The following is a 19,650-nucleotide window of genomic DNA, read 5'->3' as shown; positions in this document are numbered from 1 at the left end:
TGTTATCTCTCGTTGGGAGAGGGAACCTGCTCCACACTTACCACTTTCCACCAGATGGCAGTGGGCAGTGGTGAGCAGGAACCCAGGCTAACATATTTTCTTCTCCGTGATTTAACACTACTGAGGCTAATTACGTTTTACCCGGTTACTGTCATCCATGAACATTGCATGTATTGAGGGATTGATAGTTTATCAACATTTATATCACAATTATTATATTTCTTATTCATTCATGGGACGTGAATGTCACTGATGAGGCCAGCATTTGTTGTTCATCCTTTATTGCCTTAGAGAAGGTGGTGGTGAACTGCCTTCTTGAACCGCTGCAATCCATGTAGTGTACATAAGAACTAGGAGCAGGAGTAGGCCACCTGGCCCCTCGAGCCTGCTCCGCCATTCAATGAGATCATGGCTGATCTTTTGTGGACTCAGCTCCACTTTCTGGCCCGAACACCATAACCCTTAATCCCTTTATTCTTCAAAAAACTATCTATCTTTATCTTAAAAACATTTAATGAAGGAGTCTCTACTGCTTCACTGGGCAAGGAATTCCATAGATTCACAACCCTTTGGGTGAAGAAGTTCCTCCTAAACTCTGTCCTAAATCTACTTCCCCTTATTTTGAGGCTATGAAATGAAATGAAATGAAAATCGCTTACTGTCACAAGTAGGCTTCAAATGAAGTTACTGTGAAAAGCCCCTAGTCGCCACATTCCGGCGCCTGTTCGGGGAGGCTGTTACGGGAAAGGTGCCCCCTAGTTCTGCTTTCACCCACCAGTACACCCACAGTGCAATTGGGGTGGGAGCTCCAGTATTTTGACACGGCGTCAGTGGAACAATGATAAAGTTCAAATTCAGGATGGTATGAGGCTCAGAGGGAAATCTGCAGGTGGTGGCGTCCGCCTGCATCTGCTGTCCTGACCTCCCAGGTCATCGATGTGAAAGGTGCTATCAAAGGAGCCTGGCAAGATTATCCCTCTCTTGAGCTGCTGGTGAGGGTATAATGCAGCCTCTCTTTATTTCAAAATCGTGTGATGAATGAAACTTGACAATTTGCATGCCCCAATCTAAGAAGTTGCCTGGTTGTTCATGAAGCTTCGAGGTATTCAATTTGTGTGTCAAGAATGCCCTTCCTGATGGCAGTCTACATATAACATCATTCGGATAAAATGTTGCTGCATTTTATGTAGTAGATGCAAGGCACAGCTTTGAACACAAATCTGTAAATTAAGTGTCATGACAACAAAGTGGTGTATGATGATGTGTTCTTTAAATGGCTTTTATTGTCTCGGTTGGAGCTAAATCTGAATTGTGACCTTTTCTTCTTCTGAGCACAAAGCCAAGATTATTGCAGGTGCAAATGAATTTAGCTAGAAAATTTTGTTAAAAGAAATCAGTTTGTGTTTATCAGTGATTTGGGGCATATAAAAGTCACTGTTGATACAGTTAGCTTCTGATTGAATTTGAGTGAGCTGAGCTTCCAAGACAAGCTGGACCTGCTGAAGTATTTTTTTCCTCATTCATGGGTGTCACTGACAAGACCAGCATTTCTTGCAAAATATAGATTTTGGGGTGGATTAATAAAAAAGTTCAAAGTGTAATTTCAGGCATGATTGGCAAGATATTTCCTACAGCTGCGTTGGCGAGATCGCGGCCCGTATTTAACAACACTTAAGTGCTGGAAATGAGCCCCCACGAGCTTCCCGCCGTCCGACTCTCCAGACCCGAACCTCGGTGTCTCGCTGCGAACAAGAGGAGCTGCTTTTGAACTCTCTCACATGGCCTACTTCCAGTCAACATACACATCTAGCAGCCCGCAGACCTGCTCCTCGCTTTGGTGATGCTGACTTGGCCAGGCCTCTGGAAGCAGTGGATGCGAGATGAGACATCTTGTTCCCCCGAGAGTGTCAGAGGGCCAGCAGCAAGGCCACCAATACCGCCTTGGAGGCAGTGGCAGCAGTCGTCAATGCAGGCAGCATGACCAGGAGAATCGCTGTGAAATGTCAGAAGAAGACCAACGACCTGCGCTGAGATCAGTGAAATTACCACCTCTCTCCTGGCATCAGTTCCGTCTGCCTCCCTTCAATTCCACGGTCGGTAACTTCATTGCAGTGTTGATGTAAGCCTACTTGTGACACTAATAAAGATTTAAAAATTCCCATCCTCCCCCACAGATCACAGGCTGACACCTTGCACCCTCCCCACATCCGATCTTCGTGCTTGTTCCTCAGTACCCACCTGCGCAACCCTTCAAGTTCAGTTGCGGTGGCGCAGTGGGTTAGGCCTGCTGCCCCATGGCGCCGAGGTCCCAAGTTCAATCCCGGCTCTGGGTCACTGTCCGAGTGGAGTTTGCACATTCTCCCCGTGTTTGCGTGGGTTTCGCCCACACAACCCAAAGATGTGCAGGGTAGGTGGATTGGCCACACTAAATTGCTCCTTAATTGGAAAAAAAAAAGTTCAGTTGCGGTGCACACACATTCCACTGCAATAGACCCCCCCCCCCCCCGATCCGTCAAAGCGTGCAGCTCACAAAGCCCTCTATTTGTCCATGCACAAAGCCCTCTATTTGTCCCTGCAGGCCATAATAGACGTGAAATGGACAAGAAAGGAGGCAGAGTGTCAGAGTCTTGACCCCCTATGTGGAACAGGCCCTGGAGATCACGGGATTGACCAGGGAGAGAGCAGTCACTGCCAGCGAGGTTGGCCTGCGCTGCAGAGGTGAGGATCCACTGGCCCTCCACCTAGGCCTCTCAAGTGATTTCATTTTTTAATAAATGTTTTTTTATTGGGTTTTTGAACAAAGTATATTTACCGTTATTTACACAGAATAAGAAATATATATACATATATAGAAGAGAAGAGCACACCCAAACATAACAAAAAAAAAAAAAAATAATAAAAAATAAAATAGAATAACTGGCAGGGTATTGTGCACCAGCTCAACAGCAGCAACTCTGTACAACTGGCAAAATTATTTACAACACACAAGTAGACAATTGTTTGTACGGGGGGGAGACTGGGGAGGTAAATATACATTTGGGTGCTGGAGAAACAATTACAGTGAGCAATACTCGAATGGGTCTGGTGTTGGTGTTGTCACTTGCTTCTCCCGGACGGATTTCGCTGCCGTTGTCGTCTCGCGCTCACCACCGCTTCAGCCGTTCCTCCTGTCTTTCGCCTGTATTCTCCTTGTTCTCTGTTCCTGGAGATGCCAAATTTGTTATTGTATCCCGTGCCCTCCTTCCGGCTGTCATTTCCCTGCCCCCCCCACCCCCCCACACACACCTCCCTGGTTCTCCTCTCTTGTTCCCTGTCCCTTCCCTCTCCCCCTCCCCCTCTCCTCCTGTGGTTTGCCTTTCTTTCCTCTTAGGTTTAGCTGTACACCCCCCCCCCTTTCCCGGTTTATCTCTCCCTCTCAAAAACAGCTTCTTCTCTCAAAAACAGCTTTTTCCCCGCTGTTACTGTTGTGTTATGTACTCTGGGATAACATAGGCTGCAACTCGATGCCCAGGTAAGTTCAATGTGATTTATTGAACCATTAGCACAGTTCTCTATGAGTTCGACTCTCCTGCTAATCTTGCTATAGTAACTCAGTCTGACTAACCAGTCTGCCCTAAGCCACGTGGTGGGTGTGATGCTTCTGATCTGCCCCTGTCCTACTCTCTAAGTGTCACCTGTCAAAAGAGACAGAGCATGTGTGCCCTGTCCTTGTATATTGGTTGTGTAATGCCCCCTTGTGGTAGTGTCACCTCTAGGTGTCTTGACTGCCTATTGGTCGTGTCCTATTCTATGTGTTCATTAGCTGTATGTCTGCATGTCATGACGTCTCTGGTGCTCCCTCTAGTGTTTACTTAGTCATAGTGTATTTACATTAACCCCTTGTGTATTTACAGTGATGCATATCACCACAGTTACCAGTCTCCTAAATGACCCTCTTACGGACTGACCTCATTAACACTACACCCTGTATGCTTCATCGGAGTCTGCACATCCTCCCCGTGTGTGCGTGGGTTTCCTCCGGGTGCTCCGGTTTACTCCCACAGTCCAAAGATGTGAGGTTAGGTGGATTGGCCATGATAAATTGCCCTTAGTGTCCAAAATTGCCCTTAGTGTTGGGTGGGGTTACTGGGTTATGGGGATAGGGTGGAGGTGTTGACCTTGGGTAGGGTGCTCTTTCCAAGAGCCGGTGCAGACCCGATGGGCCGAATGGCCTCCTTCTGCACTGTAAATTGTATGAAATGAAATGCCGGTGCTTATGTAGTTACATTGTATACCTTGTGTTGCCCTATTATGTATTATCTTTAATTCCCTTTTCTTCCCATGTACTGAATGATCTGTTGAGCTGCTCGCAGAAAAATACTTTTAACTGTACCTCGGTACATGTGACAATAAACAAATCCAATCCAATCCTCATGCTTTGGCTACTTTCCCCTGATTCTTGGCTACCTGGCTATTCTTCTGCTTGTTTGTTGGCCACAAACTAGTACCGGAACAATTGGGTGAATGGCTCCCACGTTCTGTGGAAGCCGTCGTCTGACCCTCGGATGGCGAATTTAATTTTCTCCATTTGGAGAGATTCTGAGAGGTCGGACAGCCAGTCTGCAACTTTGGGTGGTGCTGCTGACCGCCAGCCAAACAGGATTCTACGGCGGGCGATCAGGGGGGCAAAGGCAAGGGCGTCTGCCCTCCTCCCCAGGAATAGATCTGGCTGGTCTGAAACCCCGAAGACCGCCACTTTCGGGCATGGCACCACCCTCATCCCCGCCACTTTGGACATTGCCTCGAAGAAGGCTGTCCAGTGCCCTGCAAGTCTGGGGCAAGACAAAAACATATGGGCTTGGTTGGCCGGGCCTCCTTGGCACCGTTCACATCTATTCTCCACCTCCGGGAAGAACCTACTCATACGGGTTCTTGTTAAGTGGGCTCTATGTACCACTATGTATCACAGGCTGAGCCTTGCGCACGTGGAGGTGGTGTTGACCCTGTGCAGTGCTTTGCTCCAGAGTCCCCACCCTATTTCAATCCCCAGGTCGTCCTCCCATTTCTTTCTTGTTGCGTCCTATACGGTGTCGGCCCTTTCTACCAGTCGGTCATACATGTCGCTACAGTTTCCTTTCTCTAGTATGCTTGCGTCCAGTAACTCTTCCAGTAATGTCTGTCGTGGCAGTTGTGGGTAAGTCCTTGTCTCCTTTCGTCTGAAGTTTTTGAGTTGCAGATATTGCTCGTTCCCCCTGGATAGCTGGAATTTCTCTGTCAGTTCGTCCAGTGTTGCGATCCTGCTGTCCGTGTGTAGGTCCCTGACTGTTATTGTCGCTCCGTCCTGTCCCCACCTTTTGAAGGTGGCGTCAGTCAGCGCTGGTGTGAACCTATGGTTGTTGCAGATGGGAGCTTTGTCCGACATTTCGGTCAGGCCAAATAGCTGCCGTAGTTGGTTCCAAGATTGGAGGGGGGCTATCACCACCGGGCTGCTGGAGTGTTTTTTGGGTGGGGATGGGAGTGCTGCCGTGGCGAGGGCCTTGTCTGGTGCCCCTGTGCAGCTGGAAGTATCGGGAGTTGGTGTTGTTGGTCCGTATGCTCGCCATGGGAGCATTGTGTAGGAGTTTTACCCAGGAGGCTAACCCTGTTCCAAGCCCAAACCGCTCCAGTACCTCTATGAGGTATTTCCATTCGACTGTCGAAGGCCTTTTCTGCGTCTAGGGAGACGATCACCTCTGGTGTTCTCTCCCCGGAGGGGGTCATTATCACGTTCAGCAGTGGCCTGATGTTCAAGGTAAGCTGTCTACCTTTGACAAAGCCCGAATGGTCCTCTGCGACCACTTCTGGTACGCAGTCTTCTAGCCTTTTGGCGAGGATCTTGGCCAATATTTTGGCATCTGCGTTCAGCTGTGAGATGGGTCTGTATGATCCACATTCCGTTGGGTCTTTGTCTTTCTTAGGTATCAGCGAGGTTGAGGCCTGTGCTAGCGTGGGTGGCAGTGTGCCCCTAGCTAGCGAGTCTGTGAACATCTCCCGCAGGTGCTGAGTCAGTGCTATCGCAAATGTTTTGTATAAGTCCACCGGGAACCCGTCTGGACCCGGCGCCTTCCCTGCCTGCATGGAGCTAATGCTGTCCATGATCTCTCCCAGGTGCTTCCAGGCCCTGTTTTCTGTCCTCCCTCACGACTGGTATGTCCAGTCCATCAAGGAACCGTTTCATCCCGGACTCCCCCATTGGGGGCTCTGAGGTGTACAGCCCTTGGTAGAAGGCCTTGAAGGTTTTGTTGATCTTTTCTGGTTCTGTTTCTAATGTCTCTCAAGGGAATTCATGTCACACAAAATGATCCTTCCCTCTCAATGACCTCATGTCCATTCTCTTGCAGGATCTCTACCTGATGGGGCCAGGCCATCCTCAGTCGGCCACCCCCCTGCCACCCAGGATGCCAGCTCAGAAGAAAGCTCCGAGTAGACCATTGGTGAGGCATCACAGCTATCACACCCACCTTCCACCAGCGCAGATACACACCTTGATGGCCACATTTGTGGACAGGCTTCTGGGGCACAATCTGGTGAGCATCACAGTTGCTGATGCACATCAGGTGGAGCCAGGAACATCCAAGGGGATCAGCAGTTGGAGATCTGCTGGATCCCAGCAACCCAGGCCGCACTCTGAACAAGGTTATCCCCGAGCTGATGCAGATGCTAGGACTCAGCCAGGAGATTCAGGAGGGTTTTTTACGACATTCCAGCGATTGCTGATTGTAGGAGTTATAAAGGCTACGGGCGCAGGAGGTGACGCCAACAATGCTTGGCACTGAGGCCAACACTGCTAGGGTGGCGACTGCAGTGGAAGACCTACAGCACAAGGTCAGCGTCTTGAGTGGTGGTGTCCAAGACATGGCTCAGTCTGTGATGACCATGGCTGAGGGCCTCTGTATCATGTTCCAATCGATAACGGGCATATCCCAGATGCAGATGGACATTACTGAGGCACTCCAAAGTGTGGCTGAGTCACAGAGGAGCATCGCCTTGGGTATCAACACCATGGTGTAGACAACAGGAATGTGCCAGGACCCGTGTAGCTGGATAAATGCACGGTAGCACAGTAGTTAGCACTGTTGCTTCAAAGCGCCAGGGTCCCAGGGTCAATTCCCGGCTTGGGTCACTGTCAGTGCGGAGTCTGCACGCCCTCCCCGTGTCTGCGAGGGTTTTTTCCGGTTTCCTCCACAAGTCCCGAAAGACATGCTTGTTAGGTGAATTGGACATTCTGAATTCTCTGTGTACCCGAACAGGTGCTTGAATGTGGCAACTAGGGGATTTTCACAGTAACTTCATTGCAATGTCATGTAGGCCTACTTGTGACAATAATAAAGATTATTATTATTGTTATTATAACGCAGAGGCCTTTGGAGCTCACTTCAGCTGCCTCTCCATCCCATGGATACCCCCAGGGCCCTCCGTGTTGGAGACCAACCCGGTGCCTGCCACGAGGGAGACAACAGCGATCTCCTGTTCTTCCGAATCCCCCGCTTCTGACATTGGTGCATCACAAGGACAGCAGGCAGAACAGGGTGGCACGGCAACGCCAGTGACAGCGGTACATCGGCTGGGGCCCTCCAGTCCAGGCCTCCAGAGAACGTTTGCTAAGGGCTTCAAAGGCACATGGTGCGGAAAGCAGCAGACTGTCTCCGCCTCTGATGTGTTATGGACTAGGGTTTAGAGAACCTCAAAGTGCATCATGGAATTCACCTGACCCACAAGTTTTAATAGATTGTGGTATGGGGAGCACACGGCCCACTCTACAGGTGTGGTACATCCAAAACTTTTAAAGCAAAGCAATGTTTATTCTATGAACTCAAGTTAAACTTTTTGAAACATACAGTGAACATCTTAGCAACCATTAATTCAAATACAACCCCCAAAGAATACAACACTAAGTAATCATTAATAACTTCCCAAACAACATCTAGAAGACAAAAGAAACACCTTTTAACAGAAGCACATTAGGTTTACATTCACTACTGAGAACATTTATAATTCTGAATTCACCAAATGATCAAGAGATAGTCTTTTCATGACAGAGAGATCAATAGGGCACCTGCTCTATCTGGCCTCAGCTCCAACACTGAAAACAAAACGAAAACACACCCTACAGCAAACAGCCTAAATCGAAAGTAAAAAGCTGACAGACAGCCCAGCTCCACCCACACTCTGACATCACTGATAAACACCCATTTCTTAAAGCTACATTTCTTAAACACCCATTTCTTAAAGGTACATTTCTTAAAACACCCATTTCTTAAAGGTACTCTCACATGACACCTCCCAACAAGAAAAAAATAAACCATCAACTTCAAGATGGTTTCATTTTTTCACCTTTTCACTATCCTTTAACAAATGCACACAGTAAATTACTTTTTCATTTCAAAAAACAACACATGCAAACAGGTATAATAGTATAGTCCTTTTTTCCCCCGTTCTTCTTCCTCCAACTGAAACTGCTTCCGTTCATCACAGTCGTGACAAAGCTTCGGCTATCGCGTTTTCTTGTCCTGCCACATGAAATGAAATGAAAATCGCTTATTGTCACAAGGAGGCTTCAATGAAGTTACTGTGAAAAGCCCCTAGTCGCCACATTCCGGCGCCTGTTCGGGGAGGCTGGTACAGGAATTGAACCGTCCTGCTGGCCTGCCTTGGTCTGCTTTCAAAGCCAGCGATTTAGCCCAGTGTGCTAAACCAGCCCCTAGCTGGAATTATCTATTGTACTATCACATGTACTATTTTTAAATGAAATGGCTGTAACAATAAACTCCAGCGAAACAGCCTTGCATTGTTATTCCGGAAACGCTCCAAAAACGTCAACGGATTATGATCAGTATATATAACGGTGTCAGACGGATTGCTGGTCATATAAATGTGAAAATGTTGCAAAGCCAGCACCATACTCAAAGTCTCCTTCTCAATGTGGAATACTTTTTCTGGTGAGAATTCAATTTCTTTGAAAAATAACCAACAGGCCGCTCTAGCCCTTCGTCGTCGTCTTGTAGAAGCACCGCACCTACGCCCACATCACTCGCATCAACAGCCACTTTGAATGGTTCGGTATAATTTGGGATGGCTAACACGGGAGCAGTGGTTAACACAGCCTTCAGGCCGTCAAATGCCTGTTGACACTCCGCTGTCCATTGGAATTTGTTACGCTTCTTGAACAAGACCGTCAGTGGAGCGACCAAACTGCAAAAATTCGGTACAAATTTCCAGTACAATCCACTCATACCAAGAAATCGCATTATTTCCCGTTGTGTCGAGGATATCAGAAACTCCCCAATAACTTTTGTTTTCACACCCCGTGGGATCATTCGACCCTGTCCGATTGTACGGCCAAGGAAAGTGACTTGGGCCTTTCCAAATTCACTTTTGGCTAGGTGTATCACCAAACCTGTCTCCTGAAGTCGATCGAATAACTCCATTAGATGTTTTAAATGTTCTGTCCATGTCTGGCTGAAAATTACCAGATCGCGATGTGTACGGCCCAATTGGGTAATCCTGAAACGGCTTTGTTAGTTAACTGTTGAAATGTGGCTGGTAAATTGGGACTGGTGCTGATGAAGGTGTTTAATGAGGCAAGGGAAAGGGGGGTTCTGCCCCAGACGATGTCACAGGCCACTATTTCGCTTATCCTGAAATGGGACAAGAACCCGGAGCTATGTGGGTCTTACAGGCCGATTTCCCTGTTGAACGTAGATGCCAAACTGCTGGCCCAAAATTTTGTCCTCCAGGATTGAGGATTGTGTACCGAACGTTATTGTGGAGGATCAGATGGGGTTCGTTAAGGGCAGGCAGCTGGTGGCCAATGTAAGAAGGCTGTTAAACATGATCATAATGCCCCCGGAAAGTAGGGGGGGTGGAGGTAGTGGTTGCAATGGATGCGGAGAAAGCTTTTGACCGGGTTGAGTGGGATTATTTATGGGAGGTGCTGGAGCGGTTCGGATTTGGGAGGGGCTTTATTGACTGGGTTAGGTTGCTGTACCAGGCTCCGGTTGCAAGTGTACGGACGAACAGGACAACTTTAGACTATTTTAGACTGCACCGGGGGACGAGACAGGGATGCCCCCTCCCCCCATTGCAGTTTGCACTGGTGATAGAGCCGCTGGCAATTGCTCTGAGGGCCTCAAGGGGCTGGTCCGGAGGGGGGTGGGGGGCTGGGGTGGGGGGGCTGGAGCACAGAGTCTCGCTGTATGCGGACGACCTGCTTCTGTATGTTTCAGATCCAATTGAAAGGATGGAAGAAATCATGGGAATTTTAGGGGAATTTGGCCGGTTTGCAGGGTATAAGCTTAATATGGGGAAGAGCGAGATGTTTGCGGACCAGGCGAGGGGTCAGGAGAGGCGAATAACAAGCTTTATTTTCGAAAACAACTGCCTGCAGTAATGGCTGAAACTTGAAGTCAGAGAGCAGTCAACAAAACTGCTCAGTCTGTCACAAGTTCCGTGCTTTCGTGGAGAATTAACTCAATATTTATACATTAACTTTATCAAGATTATGTGACAACAGTATGGTCAGGAGTTTGATCGGAAATACAAACTGAAGCAAAGACCAGACCATGTTTGGTTAAACTAAAAAGTAGGACCTCAAAGGTAGTAATCTCAGGATTGCTACCAGTGCCACGTGATAGTCAGAGTAGGAATGACAGGATAGCTAGGATGAATACGTGGCTTGAGAGATGGTGCAAGAGGGAGGGTTTCAAATTCCTGGGACATTGGGACCGGTTCTGGGGGAGGTGGGACCTGTACAAATCGGACGGTCTGCATCTGGGTGGGACCGGAACCAATGTTCTCGGGGGTGTGTTTGCTAGTGCAGTTGGGGAGGGTTTAAACTAACGTGGCAGGGGGATGGGAACCGATGTAGGAAGTCAGTGGGGACGGAAACAAAAGGCAGGAAGGGAGAGTGTGTAAAGCATGACCAGAGAAAGCAGGGCAGAGAGCAAGGAAAGTCTACATTAAACTGCATGTATTTCAATGCAAGGGGCCTGACGGGCAAAGCGGATGAACTCAGGGCATGGATGGGCACATGGGACTGGGATATTATAGCTATGACTGAAACATGGCTAAGGGAGGGGCAGGACTGGCAGCTCAATGTTCCGGGGTACAGATGCTATAGAAAGGATAGAACAGGAGGTAAGAGAGGAGGGGGAGTGGCGTTTTTGATGAGGGAGACCATCACGGCAGTACCTTAGAGGGGATATATCCGAGTGTTCGCCCACTGAGTCTATATGGGTGGAACTGAAAAATAAGAAGGGAGAGATCACCTTGATAGGACTGTACTACAGGCCCCCAAATAGTCAGCGGGAAATTGAGGAGCAAATATGTAAGGAGATTACAGATATCTGCAAGAATAATAGGGTGGTAATAGTAGGGGACTTTAACTTTCCCAACATTGACTGCGACAGCCAGAGCATTAGGGGCTTGGATGGAGGGAAATTTGTTGAGTCTATTCAGGAGGAATTTCTCATTCAGTATGTGGATGGACCGACTAGAGAGGGGGCAAAACTTGACCTCGTCTTGGGAAATAAGGAAGGGCAAGTGATAGAAGTGCTAGTGAGGGATCACTTTGGGACAAGTGACCATAACTCCATTAGTTTTAAGATAGCTATGGAGAATGATAGGTCTGGCCCAAGAGTTAAAATTCTTAATTGGGACAAGGCCAATTTTGATGGTATCAGACAGGAACTTTCAGAGGTAGATTGGGGAGACTGTTGGCAGGCAAAGGGACGGCTGGTAAATGGGAGGCTTTTAAAAATGTGTTAACCAGGGTTCAGGGTAAGCACATTCCCTTTAGAGTGAAGGGCAAGGCTGGTAGAAGTAGGGAACCCTGGATGACTCGAGATATTGAGACTCTGGTCAAAAAGAAGAAGGAGGCATATGACGTACATAAACAACTGGGATCAAGTGGATCCCTTGAAGAGTACAGAGATTGTCGAAATAGAGTTAAGAGGGAAATCGGGAGGGCAAAAAGGGGACATGAAATTGCTTTGGCAAATAATGCAAAGGAGAATCCAAAGAGCTTCTACAGATACATAAAGGGAAAAAGAGTAACTAGGGACAGAGTAGGGCCTCTTAAGGATCAACAAGGACATCTGTGTTCAGAGCCACAAGAGTTGGGTGAGATCCTGAATGAATATTTCTCATTGGTATTCACGGTGGAGAAAGGCATGGATGTTAGGAAACTAAGGGAAATAAATAGTGATGTCTTGAGAAGTGTGCATATTACAGAGGAGGAGGTGCTGGAAGTCTTAAAGCGCATCAAGGTAGATAAATCCCCGGGACATGATGAAATGTATCCCAGGATGTTGTGGGAGGCTAGGGAGGAAATTGCGGGTCCCCTAACAGAGATATTTGAATCATCGGCAGCCACAGGTGAGGTGCCTGAAGATTGGAGAGTGGCGAATGTTGTGGCCTTGTTTAAGAAGGGCAGCAGGGAAAAGCCTGGGAACTACAGACCGGTGAGTCGAACGTCTGTAGTAGGTAAGTTGCTAGAAGGTATTCTGAGAGACAGGATCTACAAGCATTTAGAGAGGCAAGGACTGATTCGGGGCAGTCAGCATGGCTTTGTGCGTGGAAAATCATGTCTCACAAATTTGATTGAGTTTTTTGAGGGGGTGACCAAGAAGGTAGATGAGGGCAGTGCAGTAGACGTTGTCTACATGGACTTTAGCAAAGCCTTTGACAAGGTACCGCATGGTAGGTTGTTGCAGAAGGTTAAAGCTCACGGGATCCAGGGTGAGGTTGCCAATTGGATTCAAAATTGGCTGGACGACAGAAGGCAGAGGGTGGTTGTAGAGGGTTGTTTTTCAAACTGGAGGCCTGTGACCAGTGGTGTGCCTCAGGGATTGGTGCTGGGTCCACTGTTATTTGTGATTTATATTAATGATTTGGATGAGAATTTAGGAGGCATGGTTAGTAAGTTTGCAGATGACACCAAGATTGGTGGCACAGTGGATAGTGAAGAAGGTTATCTAGGATTGCAACGGGATCTTGATCAATTAGGCCAGTGGGCCGACGAATGGCAGATGGAGTATAATTTAGATAAATGTGAGGTGATGCATTTTGGCAGATCGAATCAGGCCAGGACCTACTCAGTTAATGGTATGGCGTTGGGGAGAGTTATAGAACAAAGAGATCTAGGAGTACAGGTTCATAGCTCCTTGAAGGTGGAGTCGCAGGTGGACAGGGTGGTGAAGAAGGCATTCGGCATGCTTGGTTTCATTGGTCAGAACATTGAATACAGGAGTTGGGACGTCTTGTTGAAGTTGTACAAGACATTGGTACGGCCACACTTGGAATACTGTGTGCAGTTCTGGTCACCCTATTATAGAAAGGATATTATTAAACTAGAAAGAGTGCAGAAAAGATTTACTAGGATGTTACCGGGACTTGATGGTTCGAGATATAAGGAGAGGCTGGATAGACTGGGACTTTTTTCCCTGGAGCGTAGGAGGCTTAGGGGTGATCTTATAGAGGTCTATAAAATAATGAGGGGCATAGATAAGGTAGATAGTCAACATCTTTTCCCAAAGGTAGGGGAGTCTAAAACTAGAGGGCATAGGTTTAAGGTGAGAGGGGAGAGATTCAGAAGGGGCCAGAGGGGCAATTTCTTCACTCAGAGGGGAGTGAGTGTCTGGAATGGGCTGCCAGAGGTAGTAGTAGAGGCGGGTACAATTGTGTCTTTTAAAAAGCATTTAGATAGTTACATGGGTAAGATGGGTATAGAGGGTTATGGGCCAAGTGCGGGCAACTGGGACTAGCTTAATGGTAAAAACTGGGCGGCATGGACTGGTTGGGCCGAAGGGCCTGTTTCCATGCTGTAAACTTCTATGATTCTATGATTCTATATCACTCATACCATTATTTAGTCCTCTGAGGGAACATTGAAAGGTCAGAATAGACTTGTTTCTTCCTGAACTTATCTTTGTTTTAAATTCCTACGGCCCTGGGTTATGACGAGTTAGTTTTATCAGGAGTTGCCGAGGTCCGGTGTTTTGGAATGGCTCGACCTTCGCTGATCTTTTCAGACTCCAAGTTATACAGAGTTGGCCTATGGCCATACTAATCTGAAAATAGTTAGGGCAGCATTCTTTACCTGGGCCTGGGGAGCTGGAATGAGTAGTTCCAGTATTTCTGGTATATCAAACCTTTTGACCGGTCTTCCCATTGACCAGTTTTCCCATCATGCCATTACTTAATTCGTACCATAGCACATTCCCTCCTTTTGTCATATCATGACAACTAGTTAAATAGGTATATCCATGACTCGTTTGAAAATGCATTTACACAAGCAACCAAGCAATCCTATCCCTAGTAGAATTAGGAGTAGTAGAATGAAGGCCTTAAAGATCCAATCAAATAATCCATGACCCAACCATCCTAGCCAACCCGGCGGGTTATAATCATGAAATTCACTGCCAATCTCTTGAATTTGAGCAGCCTGTCTCTTAATATGGTCGGCCAGGTTAGTGATATTTTCAGAGCCATCTGGAATACAAGTACAGCACTCTTGACCTATGATAGCGTGCGTTTCTCCCTGCGAGGCTAACAGATAATCCAAAGCCAGTCGATTTTGTAATGCCACGGTCCAGAGAGCTACTAGCTCAGCTGAGACCTCAGCCAGTGCCTGTCCAGCTTCCCTGGCTTCTGCTGCCGTTACGTTCGCCAGTTGTTCCAATGCTGTGGCCATGTGGATCAGTTCGTCAGATGCCTTGCCCGTTCCGTACAAGGGAAAGGCCATCATAAAGAACTGTTCTGTTTTAGAAATAGTCCTTTTTGCTCACGAGGGGGAGTGCTTCAGGGAGGGTAGGTGACGCATTAGAGGTACAACATATCCCAAAAAGCAGGATCCTGTCCAATCAATGGGGAGCCATGGATATGCTTTAGTGCCGCATATGAAATAGGTTCCATTATAGGCCGTAAAATCATCAGCTGATGTCATCCAGGGGATTGGGGATGTCCCCATGAAATGTTAGAGGTTATATTCCATACCTTGGACCAATCACAGTTAAACATGCCCTTGTTGGATATGCCTGGTACCGGTCCTTGCCAGTCAACTGTAAGGTTGCACCTACTTTGCCCCATCAACTTTCCTTTCCCTGATTTATTAAAATACATGGAACCTTGAACATTATATGAGTGGAAGGTGAGGGAGGGTGGAGTGAAGGCATGATTATAGGTTGGTTGATACGAAGCTGAAAATTTAGTCATGTCATAGCCAGCAGATCGCCATATTTCCATATCCGCCCTATTTCCCCTGTTCCCTGTTTGATTTTGTCGTAAAATCCATTCAACCGTCTCTGCGATATGAAAGGGGAGGGATTAGAGAGGTATTCCTTCCCTCGAATGGACGGGGATGTGGGTTCAAACCCAACACTTGCTTACGTTCAATTTTTTGGCATAAAGTTATGACATATATAAATAGGTATTGGAAGGCAGGTCTCGCTCAGGTCGTTTTTTTACTACCGAGTGGCCATTAAGGCTAAATAGTCCAGAGAGTCCAAAAGTTATAATGAAGATCTTCATCCTGTGTTCTCGTCTGGGTTGGAGACTATCTTCTTGCAATCGGATAGATGTATCCAACTTGAACGTCCTTCAAGTTTGACGGAAGTTGGTGCAGTCAGCAGTACGAGGAAGGGTCCGCTCCAGCGTTGTCCTAGTTTCTTTCTGTCCGAGTTTTTCACCAACATGTGGTGTCCGGGTTTGATCACTGGATATCGAGGGACGGCTGTCCCTGCCGTTACTGGGAGATGTGCCTGTTTTACCTGTGAGTGGAGAAACTTCAGAGAAAGTGTTAATTGCTTCAAATAGTTCTGCATTTGTTCCCCCATCACGTGGAGGTCTACTTCCTCTAGGGGTTTTTCATGGGCATCCCAGGGAGTCCTCATTGGCCGACCATAGACTATCTCTGTAGCTGACAGTCCGGTCCGCGAATGGGGAGTCACTCGCATGTGAAACAGTGCCAAGGGTAATACTTTTAGCCAGTTTAACCCAGTTTCTTCAGTTAATTTAGATAATTTTTCTTTTAAAGTCCCGTTGGCTCTTTCCACAATTCCTGCAGCCTGCGGGTGATACGCGCAGTGCAGTTGCTGTTTAATTATGAGTGCTTCGCACAATTCAGTATTGATCTGAGCTACAAACTGTGGTCCATTGTCTGAGCTCACCAGTTTGAGTACCTCAAAACGAGGAATGACTTCCGTTAACAACAACTTCACCACTGTATGTGCCGTACAATTAGTGGTGGGGAAGGCTTCAATCCATTTACTAAACACATCGATTATGACAAAACAATATTTCTGGCACTGTGCTTTTGGCAATTCGATAAAATCAGGCTCTATACAGGCAAAAGGGCCATCTGGCAAGGGAGTGGTTCCTGGAGGGCATTTAATGCCTTTACCCTTTTTATGTTTCATGCAAATAACGTATCGATCCAGCCGCGTTTGCGCTGCTGTATTCAAACCTGGGTGCCACCAAGTTTTCAGGAGTAGCTGTACCATTCCCTCCTTTCCAAGATGGGTACAAGAATGCAAATAATCAATAAGTACCGGCAATAAAGATTTCGGAATACAAACTTGACCAACAAGAGTAAGCCAGAGGTCTCGTGTCAAGGAGTGAAAATGAAAAATGAAAATCGCTTATTGTCACAAGTAGGCTTCAAATGAAGTTACTGTGAAAAGCCCCTAGTCGCCACATTCCGGCGCCTGTTCGGGGAGGCTGGTACGGGAATTGAACCATGCTGCTGGCCTGCCTTGGTCTGCTTTCAAAGCCAGCGATTTAGCCCTGTGCTAAACCAGCCCCTAATGTGAACACCCCATTGACTTCCATAGTGTGCGCTCGGAATCAGAGGTGTCCCTCTGTAAATTTTGAACTTCAGCTATGTCTGGCATGCCCTTCATTCCTAATGCAGGTACCTGATTTAGAGCCTGATTAGCCCCACTGGGAACAATCAGAGAGGCTGATATAGCCGCAGCTTTAGCAGCCGAATCAGCACGGGCATTTCCTAATTGAACAGGAGTGTCCCCTTTTGTGTGCGGAGCACATTTAATAATTGCCAATTGAAGGAGGGTAGGGAAAGGGAGCGGTTGTTGAAAGAACTGCTGAGGGCAGACAGACAGTACGCGGAGGCACCGGAGGAGGGACTATACAGGGAAAGGCAAAGGCTACATATAGAGTTTGACTTGTTGACTACGGGTAAGGCAGAGGCACAATGGAGGAAGGCACAGGGTGTACAGTACGAATATGGGGAGAAGGCGAGTAGGTTGTTGGCCCACCAACTGAGGAAAAGGGGAGCAGCGAGGGAGATAGGGGGGGTGAGAGATGAGGAGGGGGAGATGGAGCGGGGAGTGGAGAGTGTGAATGGAGAGTTCAAGGCATTTTATGAAAGATTATATGAAGCGCAGCCCCCGGACGGGAAGGAGAGAATGATGTGCTTTCTGGATCAGCTGGAATTTCCTAAGGTGGAGGAACAGGAGAGAGTGGGGCTGGGAGCACAGATTGAGACGGAGGAAGTAGTGAAAGGGATTGGAAGCATGCAGGCGGGGAAGGCCCCGGGACCAGACGGATTCCCAGTTGAATTCTATAAGAAATATTTGGACTTGCTGGCCCCGCTACTGATGAGAACCTTTAATGAGGCGAGGGAAAGGGGGCAGATGCCCCCGACTACGTCAGAGGCAACGATATCGCTCCTCCTAAAGAAGGAAAAAGACCCGCTGCAATGCGGGTCATACAGGCCCATTTCCCTCCTGAATGTGGATGCTAAGAACCTGGCCAAGGTAATGGCAATGAGGATAGAGGATTGTGTCCCGGGGGTGGTCCATGAGGACCAAACTGGGTTTGTGAAGGGGAGACAGCTAAATACAAATATACGGAGGCTGCTAGGGGTAATGATGATGCCCCCGCCAGAGGGGGAAGCGGAGATAGTGGTGGCGATGGATGCCGAGAAAACATTTGATAGAGTGGAGTGGGATTATTTGTGGGAGGTGTTGAGGAGATTTGGCTTTGGGGACGGGTATATCAGGTGGGTACAGTTGCTGTATAGGGCCCCGATGGCGAGCGTGGTCACAAATGGACGGGGGTCTGACTATTTTCGGCTCCATAGAGGGACGAGGCAGGGATGTCCTCTGTCCCCGATATTGTTTGCACTGGCGATTGAACCCCTGGCCATGGCACTGAGGGGTTCCAGGAAGTGGAGGGGAGTACTTAGGGGGGGAGAAGAACACCGGGTATCTCTATATGCGGACGATTTGTTGCTATATGTGGCGGACCCGGCGGAGGGGATGTCAGAGATAATGCGGATACTTGGGGAGTTTGGGGATTTTTCAGGTTATCAACTGAACAGGGGAAAAGTGAGTTATTTGTGGTGCACCCGGGGGAGCAGAGCAGAGAGATAGAGGATTTACCGTTGAGGAAGGTAACAAGGGACTTCCGGTACCTGGGGATCCAGATAGCCAAGAATTGGGGTACATTACATAGGCTTAATTTAACACGGTTGGTGGAACAGATGGAGGAGGATTTCAAGAGATGGGACATGGTGTCCTTGTCATTGGCAGGTAGGGTGCAGGTGGTTAAAATGGTGGTCCTCCCGAGATTCCTTTTTGTGTTCCAGTGCCTCCCGGTGGTGATCACGAAGGCTTTTTTCAAAAGAATTGAGAAGAGCATTATGAGTTTTGTGTGGGCTGGGAAGACCCCGAGAGTGAGGCGGGGATTCTTGCAGCGTAGTAGGGACAGGGGGGGGGCTGGCACTACCGAGCCCAAGTGAGTACTACTGGGCCGCCAATGTTTCAGTGGTGTGTAAGTGGATGGGAGAAGGGGAGGAAGCGGCGTGGAAGAGAATGGAGAGGGCGTCCTGCAAGGGGACTAGCCTGCAAGCAATGGTGACGGCGCCGTTGCCGTTCTCACCAAAGAAATACACCACAAGCCCGGTGGTGGTGGCTACATTGAGAATTTGGGGGCAGTGGAGACGGCATAGGGGAGGGACGGGAGCTTCGGTGCGGTCCCCGATAAGAAACAATCATAGGTTCGTTCCGGGGAGAATGGATGGGGGATTTGGAGCATGGCAAAGAGCTGGGGTAGTACAATTAAGAGATCTATTTGTAGATGGGACGTTTGCGAGTTTGGGAGCGCTGACGGAGAAATATGGGTTGCCCCAAGGGAATGCATTTCGGTATATGCAATTGAGGGCTTTTGTGAGGCAACAGGTGAGGGAATTCCCGCAGCTCCCGACGCAGGAAGTGCAGGATAGAGTGATCTCAGAGACATGGGTGGGGGACGGTAAGGTAGCGGACATATACAGGGAGATGAGGGACGAGGGGGAGATCATGGTAGATGAGCTGAAAGGGAAATGGGAAGAAGAACTGGGGGAGGAGATTGAGGAGGGGCTGTGGGCGGATGCCCTACGTAGGGTAAACTCATCGTCCTTGTGTGCCAGGCTAAGCCTGATACAATTTAAGGTGCTACACAGGGTGCATATGACTGGAGCACGGCTTAGTAAATTTTTTGGGGTAGAGGATAGATGTGCGAGATGCTCGAGAGGCCCAACGAATCACACCCACATGTTCTGGTCATGCCCGGCACTACAGGGGTTCTTGGTGGGAGTGGCGAATGTGCTTTCGAAGGTGGTGGGGGTCTGGG

The 19,650-nt window shown here is 48.1% G+C and overlaps 1 protein-coding gene across 3 annotated transcripts in view; it reads left to right on the top strand.

The window, feature by feature from the left end:
- tango2 (transport and golgi organization 2 homolog (Drosophila)) overlaps positions 1–19,650 on the top strand; it is a 368,109-nt gene that overhangs the window by 49,047 nt on the left and 299,412 nt on the right. The window contains exon 1 of one of the 3 annotated variants that reach the window (XM_072470976.1): positions 6,432–6,452. The exons of the other annotated variants lie outside the window; for them this stretch is intronic. The gene's annotated coding sequence lies outside the window, so the exon portion shown is untranslated. Of the gene's footprint in view, positions 1–6,431; positions 6,453–19,650 lie in introns of those variants that run through there. 3 annotated transcript variants of the gene reach the window in all.

Source organism: Scyliorhinus torazame, chromosome 1, assembly GCF_047496885.1.
Source record: "Scyliorhinus torazame isolate Kashiwa2021f chromosome 1, sScyTor2.1, whole genome shotgun sequence".
In the NCBI taxonomy this organism is placed as follows: Eukaryota; Metazoa; Chordata; class Chondrichthyes; order Carcharhiniformes; family Scyliorhinidae; genus Scyliorhinus; species Scyliorhinus torazame.
Note: the sequence above shows the minus strand (reverse complement) of the source record. Positions and strands in the feature narration are given on the sequence as shown.